This window comes from Numenius arquata, chromosome Z, assembly GCF_964106895.1.
Source record: "Numenius arquata chromosome Z, bNumArq3.hap1.1, whole genome shotgun sequence".
Taxonomy (NCBI): Eukaryota; Metazoa; Chordata; class Aves; order Charadriiformes; family Scolopacidae; genus Numenius; species Numenius arquata.
Genome location: NC_133616.1, coordinates 57,049,502 through 57,062,647, shown reverse-complemented (window position 1 = coordinate 57,062,647; position 13,146 = coordinate 57,049,502).

Here is a 13,146-nt window from a genome sequence, read left to right as displayed (position 1 = left end):
TGAGATCCAGAGTAAAATGCAGCATAATTTTTTGCCACAAGAAGTGGTAGGCTGATTTACCTGAGCTGATTAATCCACTTTAAAACTAATGTATTTACAATGTCTGTGTGCATATACATGCATGTGAATGCACATACTTCAAATACTTCTATATAAGGATTTAAAATCTTATATTTAGGAACCAAAATATTCTGTTCCATCTGAAACAGAGAAGGTTTTGTAACATTCTACACATCATTTTTTACATGTGTTTATGAACCTGTTTGTGATACGAGTGAGAATCCCAGAAGGATGGGCCTGGTCATCTCTGGGAAAAGACTAAGGCAGCTATTTTTATTTCATTCTGCACTTCTCCATGTGGTGTCTGTGTAATTCAGATAACTAAACCATGACAGTCCTGCCAGACTGTCTAGGAATATGCACACCTCAATTTCTTTATTTCTATAGGTACTTTTTAGAGGCAGAAAGGGGTTAAGATTTTTGTCAGGGATGAAAAAAACGAAACACATTAGAAAAAAAAAAAAAACCAAACCAAACCCAAACCCTAATTAGTAGCCTTGTGGCATAATACCATAAAGTTTTAAGAGCGAGACAGAGATATTTCAATAGAAGACAAACACTTGTCCTTAACACATTGCTAGGGTGATACAAAGAGAAATAAATCATAGTCCAACTGTTCATTTTCACACAGCTGGCCTGGAAGTAGAGATTCAAAGGGGTGTGATGGCACAGCAAATCTTTTGCTTTCCCCAGAGTACAAAGAAAAACAAAGCTTATGACAGGTCTCACTCTATCTAGTCTTACAGTAAAATGGCTCTTCTCAGGCACCTACCCATCAAGACCGGTGACAAAAATTATCTACATGGCAAAAGAGCAATTTATTCCAAGATGTATAAACATAGGGATATTTCCCCAAGGAATAAGGTCAGACATCATCAAGGGAAGTGTGTTTTCTATATGCTCTTCTCAAATTTGGTTGTAATCTGTCCTGGGGCTCTGTTACAAAACAGATGGAATTTGAGACTAAAACTTCTCTGCTGTAATCTGAGGTTAGATGTTGTAACTGGGTTTTTTATCCCAAACTGTGTGCTTGCGCTATAACCTGTACATCTTGTGCCCTGCGCTGCAAGAGCTACAGCTCCACATGGGACCCTGCTTCGTGCATAGACAGCAGCTTTAGTAGGTTGAGCCACAAGGGGTTTATCTTCCCGGCCAAGCCAAGCTTGTCTCAGCTGGAAATTGCTCTTTATGTGTGGGATGGTTCACCTGTAAAGAGTTACAAATTGCACCCTATTATTCTGATTTTATGCAGATTCCATATGTGACATGCGTGGATTGCTACTCGTGCAGCTTTCTTGGGAAATGGCTTGGAATAGGGCATGAGCCGTTTACGATCTGTTAAATTAGAGACAGGAATTCCTTTTGCTGAGTTATTAGCCCAGTCGTATTATGTAGGCTGAAATTGTTGATGATGCCACCTCCATTCCTAGGTTGAAGTCCTGACTCGGGACAAGGTCTGCTATTGATCTTTGCGGAGCCATATTTTCACCCTCCAAGTTAGCCTCTATTTAATATGAAGTCTTATATAAGCTAATAAAGGAAGAGAGTTACATTTCCTGAGGGAAAATTAGATTTACAAAATAGGCAACCTACAACAGCAGAGAGAAAATAAAAAATAAAAAAGAGTTGGAAGATGGAGACAAATATCTTGGAAAAGAAAATAAGATCTTGAAGTGGGAAACTGACAACTGGCGTGAAATCAAGATGAGAGAACGGGAAATTTTAAGAAATTCATAGACCAGGGTTATTTGCGGTAGAAAAAGTGCTCACTGCAAATAATAAAGAAGACGATAAAAAAGGAAAAATTTCTGACAAGTAAGAAAAGGAAGTGGATAATATGGAGATTTCAGGCTAAAATAACACAGATCTTTTACTATAATACGGCCACTTAGTGTTTCATTGACATTTTTATATTTGGAGACATTCTTTGTCTCCGAATCCCAGAGAGAAGAATCTCTCTGAATTTTTTGATAGGAAATGATTCGAAACAATTCACAAGAAACATGGAACTTTCTTGAAAGTTTCTAAAGTTTATTTTCTTTTAGAACAGAGTGACTCCCTTAACCCTATTTGAAATGAGCTACTTTTCTGTGCAAAGCTATTTAGTCCTACAAAAGACAGGAACTCTAATCAAGTATATAGATTCATTAAGGGCCATACTAGATTTGTGTCAAATCTGTGTGCAGTTAGCTGAGGCAGTACTATCTCCTCATTACTACCTTGAATTTATTGTCCATGAAATAGGCTGTTGCCTGCTTTTCTATCAAAACAAATGTAAAGACTAATCTGGCACAGAAAAATGTGAGTCAGAATATTGGTTCCTACTAGCCGATCTAGATGTACTTATCGCTGATACAAAGGGCTTTAGAAACTGTTGATACTTTCCATAAAATAATTTTTTTCATTTTTAGAAAATGCACAGGTTTTCATTAACTTAATGCAAAAGGAACAAATCGTATTATGGATATCTTATGTAAAACATAAAATGTGTTCAGAAGTTTTTAAATGGGTCAGGCCATTGGTGGTATGAATTGTGCACAAGTCATGAAAGCCAGGAAATAAAATCATGAGAAAATTGTGATTTAAATGCCTGGGCAGGGCATTATTTAATGTCTGTGATGATAAAGGTGGTCATCATTGCACCAGGATTTATTGCATCCTGTGTGCTTTCTACTTTCATGGACAGAAAAACTTGGCTCTGAGTTGAGCCATAATTAAACCATGGAGATGTTTCCGGAAGCCTGATGTTTCTCTTTGGTCTTGGATTGTTTTTCTGTGCCTTTGAACATCGATCCTTCCTTATGCAGTAGTTGGACACGGGATGATTCAGATTAAGATGCTCCATGCTGCAAAATAGCCCTTCTTGCCCCAAAGGCCTCCTGCACTCAGGCTTGCAAGGAACACCCTGGCAAGTGACTGCTCAGAGGCTCATGACAATATCTACACAACAAACATTTCAGGAAGGGCATGTAAGAATAACCCAAAAATGTTGCAACAAAAAAGCACAAAGAACAAGAGAATTGAACAGTAGGTCAGGCACACTCGCGGCATTAAGGAAGGCTTATAATCCAATAAGATAAATGGCTGACAGTAGCCCAGAGTTTGAAATTGCATCCTGACACCAGAGGCAGGTACCATCACGGCTGCATTACTTCTGTTTGTGGAGAGAAAGGAACCCCAGAGAGGGGTGAAGGGAAGGGACATCTTTTCTGCAGGACATCTGGCTTCAACTTCTACTCACCGGCCCATGGCAGTCTTCATCTCCAGAAAATGATGGAGGAAGGTGTCCACCTGACGCCACAGGCCGAGCAGACGGTCACGTTCACCCCTTACATAGTTGTCATAAAGCTACAGATGCAAAGACAAAAAGAAATGCCAGCTCAGCCTTCACCGTCACTGCACAAGTCTTTCAGCTGGGAGAGCGGCGCACCACCATCGCCAGGTCTCCTTCAATAACTACTCCAACAGGGCATCGAGGACTGAAGAAGCACCACAGGAGCAGCCTCAGCAGAGCTGCCACCTGACTGCACACAAGGGAACATCCACCCTTCTCCTGCAGGAGGGGACATCAGCAAAGCAAGTGACCCCATTCAGCATCTCGCCTTGCAGAGGTGTCTCGCAGTCTTGGGGGAGGACAACAAAGACAAGCCCCTCCAAGGCCACTGTCATATTTGCTGTCGGTGAGGGAGGCCCCTCTTGGTCTTCCCTTGGATGCTCAGAATCTGAAAACACACGGACCTCTCTGCTCTCACTGCTCCAGACAGAGATTAAAGAACTACCAGAGAGACGAGCACTCCTGTGTCACCACCCTACAGCGCCCAGCAGCAGCAGCACTGGCCTTTAGGACCGAGCAGCACAGCGACAGCAGTGGGGCCTCTTCCATCACCACCATTTGTTGACACCCCTCCATCTCCCATGGGTGTCTTCTGCTCCCCAACACCAGCACATCCTCAACACCAACACATCCTCAACCCACAACCCTCTCACAGCAAGGTCTCTAGGCCAGAAATAAAACACATTCTCGTGCCACGCTGGCATCACCTCGGACATTCCTGCAGCCCGTCCTCACCTCCATTGTTTCATATCAATAAACATATTGCTGCTTCTCTTTTCCGAGTGAAGGCTATCGCTCTGTCCGCAACAGCTCCTCTCTTCTGCTCATCAACACCAACACATCCTCAACACCACCACAACCTTCTCACTGCAGGGCCTCTAGGCCAGAAATAAAACACATTCTCGTGCCACGCTGGCATCACCTCGGACATTCCCGCAGCTCGTCCTCACCTCACGTTCCCGGTGCCATTCTCTCTCCTTCGCTTCCAGCTCCTCCCGTGCCCTCATCCGATTCGACCTCAGTTTTCCAGCATCTCCTTTAAGGGCTGAATTCACCTCATTCGCTTTCTCGAGGTGCTCCCGCAGGACAGCATTCCCTTTGGCCAGATCTTCACACCTTGGGAAGGGAGGAACAGCCAGGGGGCCACTGAACAACCCCCATCCACAAGCAGCAGCTCCGGGATTTCCCAGCTCCCCCAACACTGACTTTGGTGTCAAACTGAGAGGCAGGAAAAGCGCTTTCTCAGGTGAATTAAGATCTCTCGTGGGGCGGCAAACTCATGTGCTTCTCCTTTAGCCTTCAATGTCCATCTACAATTCTGGTTTCCCTTCCTCTCCAACTCGGATGATGCCCACGGGTAACGGCTGCCTCCCCTTCGTGCTGCCTCATCACTGGATGCATCACCTTTCTCTGGCCCTGTCCCCACTCCCTAACCTACTGCTCCAGGGCATAACTTACGCTGGAAAGGGACCCTTGGAGCCCACCCGGAAGAAACCCCCTGCTCAGAACAGAGCCATGCAGCACACACCCCTATTACTGCCCCACAGAACAGGTTGTGGACCTTTCTCCTTTCAAAAGGGCTTGCCCCACCACTTCCCTTGGGGACACTGGGGAGCTCTGACACCTTTTCCCTCCCTTCCAGGAGCATCCAGGACACCCAGTAGGAGGAAACGCTTCTTCCTTCTACCTTTGCTGTTCCTCTTCCACCCGAGGCAGGGCTTTCTCCAGGCTGTGGTCTTCTGTCGCTTCCCACCTGCCTGGGAAGGATCCCTGAAGAAGAAAGGGAATGTTTAGTCCAATTCTTGTGTTCCCTTCACTGCTGTTCGCACCCATCGCTTTCCCCTCCATTCCTGGGGTATCTCAGGAGCTGGTGGCTTCTTCCAGGCATAACGGTGTGGTGACTACGGAGAGGAAGGGAGGGGAAGGTGTCACTCACTGCCAGCAGCTCTCCTCAGTCTCCCACTGTTGCACTGTCACAGCTGGGTATCCTCAGCTCATGACCACGAGTGCTCGCTGCCGCCTGAACCCCAGGAATGCTCTCCTGCTCTCCCACCCTTCCTTTCCCTGGTCTGCCTTAGCCCTGAAGCAGAAGGAGAAGCACAGAGGCAGCTCTCTGTGTCGGACACCAGCATTCTTGCCTTCCAAAACACTACGTTTCATCTGATTCTTTCCCAGAGCCAGCCCTAGAACGGAACAGGCAGCACAGCCCTCTCCTGAGACCCAGGACAAAACGCTCCCCAGCAATAAAGCTGTGAAGGACACAGAAGTCAAACCCTTCCTCACAGGGTTTTCTTGCCCATCATAAAGGATCTGCTGGAGCAGAGGGGGCAGGAGTGAGTGGCCCTGCTCCCTGCCCCATGGGGCCTGGGCACAGACCGTGCCCCCCACGTGCAGACCCCGGCCCCACGCCTGCCTGGGCGCCCAGAAGCTCCTTACTCTGTTCAGCTGCCCTTTGGGCTCGATGCTGCTCCCTGGGCAGGGCTCGTGTCCCCCCGCGCAGGGATGCTCCATCCCAGCAGGGCATGAGCATCCCAGAAGGGCTTCTGCCAGCCCCTGGCCTTGCAGGGCTGGGGGGAGAGGGCGAGCCAAGCTCCCGGCCCCTCGAGCTCCCCAGAGCGAGGTCCCCACCCCACCCCATCCCCACGGTGCCTGCTCCAGCCTGCTCGGGCTGGGGGGGTGCCCACCTCCATGGAGCGGCGACATACCTCGGGCAGCGCAAGAGCTCTCTTCTGGGCTTTCATGATGCCAGATGGCAACAGAGAGACGGGAAGGAGTCGCTGGGAGAAGTCGGGAAGGGAAGGGCTGGGTTATGGGTTCAACGCATGAGGAGCAGGGCAGAAGGGCTGTGGGGCGCAGGGCAGAAGGGTGCGTTGTGCCCGTCACCAGGCACTGGCAGTTGCAGATGGAGCACGGGCCATGGCAACGGGATGCACAGCAGGGATGGGGTTGAGCCCCCTTAAAGGGGGGCAGCTTAATACATACACACCCCCAAAGTTAATAATCCCAACACATTTCACTTCCTTCCTGTTTTAAGCCGTTCTTCCCAACCATCCCCTCCTTGAACAAGTGGGTTTTGCCCAGAGCGTTGCAGACTGTCTGTGGGACACTGGGGCAAGTGGTGCCCATCCTTCCCAAAGAGGTCTGGATGTATGGAAATGCCAAGGAATAACCCAGCCCGTCCTCATGGACAAGTGCCAGCCCGGTCTCCAGGCAGCATCTGCCGGGCCTTTGACCCCCTGAGGCTTCAGTGGGGGGCTCTGGACAAGCTCCTTCCAGCTGGGTGTGGAAAGGCCTCCCCCATTTCATCAGTCCCTGGCAATATTTCAGGAAAGCCTCCTCTGCCAGTGCCCCGGTTGACTGCACGGCAGCTCGGGTGCTGTGTCAGACGCTCACCTGGGGCTGCCCAGGAAAGTCCCAGGAGATGACAGCCCACCTTTTCTGTTCACACTGCTGCTCACCTCCATCCCTGGCAGAGGGAACGCATCTCAACGTCTCAGGCTACTTTCTGCACAAGCTGTAACCGTTTTCCTTTTAAAATGGGGAGTTTTTCCTCTCTGCAGCCCCACGGGATGGGGGGTGATGGGCACAGGGACACTTTGGGTCTCCCTGTAGGGCTTCCCACGTTTTCTGCATTCCTTGGCCAGTAAAACTGGTCCCCTTCTTGCTCTCTCGTCTCAGGGGACACTAAACCCCAGAAATAGAGCTCCGCAATGGTTTTTTGCCACAGTTGTTCCACCTGCAGGTTCCCAAGGCCAGGCCTGCATCCTGAGAACATATCCCAGGTGACAGGGACGCTCTCCAAGTTACACCATTAGAGCACCTGAATGGAGGAAATTTGCCAATTTACAAATGGCCCCCAGGGTTTAGGGGCTGCAGCCCCACTTGTCTTCTCCTCCTCTCTTCTATTAATTTGTTGAGAAGTCGTCCTGGCAAGAGGAAGATTTAAACATTTATTAGCAAATATCAGTCATTTATACCTTCACTTCTGACAAAATGAAACTGCAAAATAGAACTATAGGATTAAATAGAAATGCACGAGTTATAGTAACCCTACATTTATGTGGAGTATTTTAAAAAAAAAAAAAAAAAAAGAAATCGTATAGAATTAGAATCATAGAACTGCCTAGGTTGGAAGAGACCTTTCGGATCATTGAGTCCAACCACCAACCAGAGCTGGGGGGGTGCGAGCTTGGGAAAACTGACAGCAGGGCCACACACTCTGTTGTAACTGGCTGTGAGGGACCCTTGACTAAAGCTTAAATAAGCGTTGTTGGTGCAAGAGCAAAAAAGACTTTAAGGCTGTTTTTACACCCTACGGAACTGGAGATACTGAATTAGTTCATGAGTTCCGCCAAAAGTCTTGTGAGGAGCGGCTGAGGGAGCTGGGGGTGTTCAGCCTGGAGAATAGGAGGCTGAGAGGAGACCTTCTCGCTCTCTACAACTCCCTCAAAGGAGGGTGGAGCCAGGGGAGGTCAGTCTCTTCTCTCAAGGAACAGGTGACAGGACAAGAGGAAACAGCCCTAAGTTGTACTAGAGGAGGCTTAGGTTGGATATTAGGAAAAATTTTTACACTGAAAGGGTTAGTAAGCACTGGAACAGGTTGCCCAGGGAAGTGGTTGAGTCACCATCCCTGGAGGTTATTTAAAAGCCAGGTAGACAGAGTGCTTAGAAATACGGTTTAGTGGTGTTTTTTGTCAGTGTTAGGTTGATGGTTGGACTTGAGGATCTGAAAGGTCCCTTCCAACCCAGGCAATTCTGTAATTCTATATGCCATTATGCCCCCTCCCCTTGCTTGGACGGGATTTACTTTGTAAAGTGAATGCCCAACTAACCTGTACTGAAGACTGCTCAACTGCATGTTCCTCCAGAAGCTGCCGGGAAAGCCCTGATATGTTTGTTAACCAAAAAGGGTCCAAATGAAAAAATGAATATTCCAGAGGAAGTATTGAATGCAGTCTCACCTCTAGTGTGGGAATCAAAGATACCTGGACAAGTGAAGAACGTGACTCTGGTAGACACCATGGAAACTGGGAGCTCAGCCGGTAAGAAAAAAAACAGTATTCCATGAAATTGAAGGCTGGAAAAGCATTAGAACCTGTAATAAATTCTTTCTTAAAGCACAGACTGTTAGGAGAATGACAACTGGAATTTAATACTCCAATCCTATCTGTGAAGAAACCTCATGCAACGGAATACAAGGATGATAGAGGTCCACGCTGTGGTCCCAAACACACTTGCTTCAACTCCTACCAGCAATATTTACTGCACAGTACTGGATTTAAAAGATGCCTTCCTCTATATACCTGTGGATGAGCAGAGCCAGACCATCTCTGCCTTCGAGTGGGAGAATCCTACTACGGAACCAAAGACACAACTCTGTTGGACTGTCCTTCCTCAAGGGTTTAAAACCAGCCCTACATTATAGAATCATAGAATCATCTGGGCCGGAAGGGACCTTCAAAGGTCATCTAGTCCGACCCCCCCCGCAGTCAGCGGGGACACCCCCAACTAGACCAGGTCGCCCAGGGCCTCGTCGAGCCTTACCTTGAATGTCTCCAGGGAAGGGGCCTCAACCACCTCTCTTGGCAACCTATTCCAGTGCTCCACCACCCTCATGGTAAAGAACTTATTCCTAATGTCTAATCTAAATCTGCTTTTTTCCAGTTTAAAGCCATTACCCCTTGTTCTGTCATTGCCGGCCTTTGTAAACAGACTGTCTCCAGCCTTCCTGTAGGCCCCATTCAGGTACTGGAAGGCTGCTATTAGGTCTCCCCGGAGCCTCCTCTTCTCCAGGCTGAACAACCCCAGCTCCCTCGGCCTGTCCTCATAGCAGAGGTGCTCCAACCCTCTGATCATTTTCGTGGCCCTCCTCTGGACCCTCTCTATCAGGTCCATGTCCTTCTTATATTGAGGGCTCCAGACCTGCACACAGTACTCCAGGTGAGATCTCACCAGAGCAGTGGAAAGTGGCAGAATCACTTCTCTGGATCTGCTGGCAACACATCTCTTGATGCAGCCCAGGATACGATTGGCCTTCTGGGCTGCAAGTGCACACTGCCTGCTCATGTCCAGCTTTTCATCCATCAGCACCCCCAAGTCCCTTTCCTCAGGGCTGCTTTCTAATACCTCATCCCCTAGTCTGTACTGATAGCGAGGATTGTTCCAGCCCAGGTGCATAACTCTGCACTTGCTCTTGTTGAACCTCATGAGGTTTACTTGAGCCCACCTCTCCAGCCTGTCCAGGTCCCTCTGGATGACATCCCGTCCCTCTGGTGTATCGACAAGACCACACAGCTTGGTGTCGTCCGCAAACTTGCTGATGGTGCACTCCATCCCTCTGTCTATATCGTTGATAAAAATGTTGAACAGTACCGGTCCCAGCACAGACCCTTGAGGGACACCACTTGTCACTGCTCTCCATCTGGACTTAAAGCCATTGAGTACTACCCTCTGGATGCGACCATCCAGCCAATTCCTTATCCACTGAACCTTCCACCCATCAAATCCGTATCTCTCCAGTTTGGCGAGCAGGATGTCATGGGGGACCGTGTCAAAGGCCTTACAGAAGTCCAGATGGATCACATCCATAGGTCGTCCCTTGTCTAGTGACATAGTCACTCCATCATAGAAGGCCACTAGGTTAGTCAGGCAGGACCTGCCCCTAGTAAAGCCATGTTGGCTGTCCTGAATCATCCCCCTGTCCTCCATGTGCCCAAGCATGGCGTCCAGAAGGATCTGCTCCATGATCTTCCCAGGTACAGAGGTGAGGCTGACAGGTCGGTAGTTCCCAGGGTCCTCCTTTCTACCCTTTTTAAAAATGGGTGTGATGTTTCCTTTCTTCCAGTCTGCAGGGACTTCACCTGAGTGCCATGACTTTTCAAATATCATGGAAAGTGGCTTTGCAACTTCATCAGCCAGTTCCTTCGGGACTCTGGGATGTATTTCATCAGGTCCCATGGACTTGTCTATCTTCAGATTCCTTAGGTGATCACGTACCATGTCTTCAGTTATAGTGGGATGGACTTTGTCACCTGGGTCCTCAACTTGTGGGCCATCAACACAAGAGCTAGGAGGAGAGGGGTTGCCAGTGAAGACTGAGGCAAAAAAATTATTGAGAACTTCCGCCTTCTCCTCCTCCGTTGATACAAGTTCCCCACTGCTGCTCATTAGGGGGGGGTACGTTTTCTTTAACCTTCCTTTTCTGGTTAATGTACCTGTAGAAGCCTTTCTTGTTTTTCTTTACGTCCCTTGCCAAGTTCAATTCTAACTGTGCCTTGGCCTTCCTGACCTCACCCCTACACAGCCGGGCAACGTCCCTATACTCTTCCCAGGATGCCTGTCCCTTCTTCCATTTCCTGTGTAGCCCCATCTTGCCCCTTAGTTTGACCAGCAGGTCCCAGCTCAACCATGGTGGTCTCTTGCCTTCCTTGCCCAATTTCCTACATGTCGGGATTGAGATCTTTTGTGCTCTATAGAGAGCATCCTTAAAGATCTGCCAGCTTTGTTCTGCTCCCTTGGCCCTAAGGGCAGTTTCCCACGGGGTCCTATTTACTAACTCCTTGAAGAGCTGGAAGTTTGCTTTCTTAAAATTGAGCATCCTAACTGTGCTTCTCGTGGGCTGCAAACTTCTTAAGAGAGTGAACTGCACTAGAGCATGACCACTGCAGCCCAGACTGCCTTCAGCTTTGATATCCCTGATGACCTCACTTGCATTTGTGACCAACAGGTCCAACAATGCATCTCCTCGAGTAGGGCTGGTGATTTCTTGTCTCAAGAAGTTGTCGTCTAGGCACTCTAGAAGCTTCCTGGAGTGCCTGCAGCCAGCCGTGTTGCTTTTCCAACAGATGTCAGGGTGGTTAAAGTCGCCCAGCAGGATGAGAGCCTGTGATCGTGATGCCTCTTCCAGCTGGAGTAAGAAGGCATCGTCGACAGGCTCTGCCTAGTCAAGCGGCCTGTAGTAGACTCCTACCACAAAGTTCCCTTTGTTGTCCCGATCTCTAATTCCTACCCATAAGCTTTCTACCTGCTCATGGCTATTCTTTGGCAACAACTCTTCCAACTCACCAACATTATTTGGTGATGGATTTGCCACAGAACTCGAACAATGGCAAAGTGACCGTAATGCTGTGACATTATTGCAGTGTGGGAATTATTTGTTAATTGGCACCGGTAACTACAAAACATGTTTGGAAGCCACCTTAATTAAGTTGCTTAATTTTTTGGGACTGGCAGGATATCAAGTTTCTAAAAAGGAAACTCAGACTGGACGCTTGTTTAACCACTATCAAACAAGCACGTTCCAGCAGGCCGGGCCTACGGGAGGAACCCTTTCCTAATGCGGAATTGGAGCTATTGACGGACGGAAGCAGCTTCACGTCAGAAGGAAAACGAAGGGCTGGATACTCAGACCCTAGAGACTAAATCTCTGCCTCATAATACTTCTGCTCAAAAGGCTGAACTGAGTCCATTAACACAGGCCTTGGAACTCAGTCAAGGAAAAAGAGTTAACATTTACACAGATTCTAAAGATGCGTTCGGAGTAGTTCCTGCACGTGGAGCCATTTCAAGAGAAAGGGGACTTGTAAGCTCACAGGGAGCTCCAATCAGATACGGAACAGAAATAAAGAAACTTTTATAAGCGGTCTTGCAGCCAGAAGAAGTTGCAATAATGCATTGTAAAGCCCAACAAAAGGCAAATAGTGAAATCATATTGGGAAATCGGAAAGCAGATCAGTTGGTGAAGGAGGTCCCATTGAAAGAATCAAAAATCGAAGGAGCACTGATTTTGGCACCTCATTTAGGACTGTCACCCCCCTGAAATATACTGAAAAAGAAAACCAGTTGGCAGAGCAATCGGACTGTTCCAAAAATGATCGAGGATGGTGGGTGACTCCATTAAAACAATTATTGATTTCTGAGAAGATGGTGGAAGCCCTACTCAAAAGATTACAGCAGGAGCTACACACAGGAGCACATGCACTAGGTATGAGTGTAAAAAATTACTGGAAATCTGAAGAGACAGAACCCTTATGACTGAAATTTTCCAAAATTTAATGAGTTGTATTTGGGAAAATGGCTGTTTATTGATTGGGATTTTTTCACTATTTGGTTTATGGTGCCTTTGACCGCTATTTGTAGAAAAAAAAACTTTTTCAAAAATTCTGTATAAAAGAAACAGGAAGAGTCAAAAAGAAAGGTCAGGATGATGTTGCTGATGCTGATTTATCAAAATATACAGATCTGTAATAATAAATTAGTTTTGCAGCTCATGCAGTCATTTGGGAAAATCTACAATGTGAGTCAAATTAGAGCACATCTACCCTTACCAAAGACAATGGCCTCTCCTGTGGATTGGCAAATTTTCACCCTCCATTTGAATCAAACTTTTTAGAGAAGAAATGTAGCTATTTTTGTAACCATCCCAAATCATTTCAAGGACTTAGTAAGATAAGAAAGGATGTACCTGGCCCTGAGAACATGGCGACCTAAGACAAAGATGGAATAAATATGGACATTGTCTGACAAACAGGTGGTAGCAGGAAGATCATTAGTTTTAAGGGCCAATTAAGCAGTTAGACTGTTTTGCCATCATGAAAAGCGAGCCAAAGGACAGATGAAGAAGATGAAGATTGAGGAAGAAACAACCCACAGTCAACATGAGGACCACCAGAAGGCGTGACTACGCATGCCCCAAAGCTCATTATATTATGTAAATGACTTCTCGGATATGTAATGAATATGCTAATGTCTTC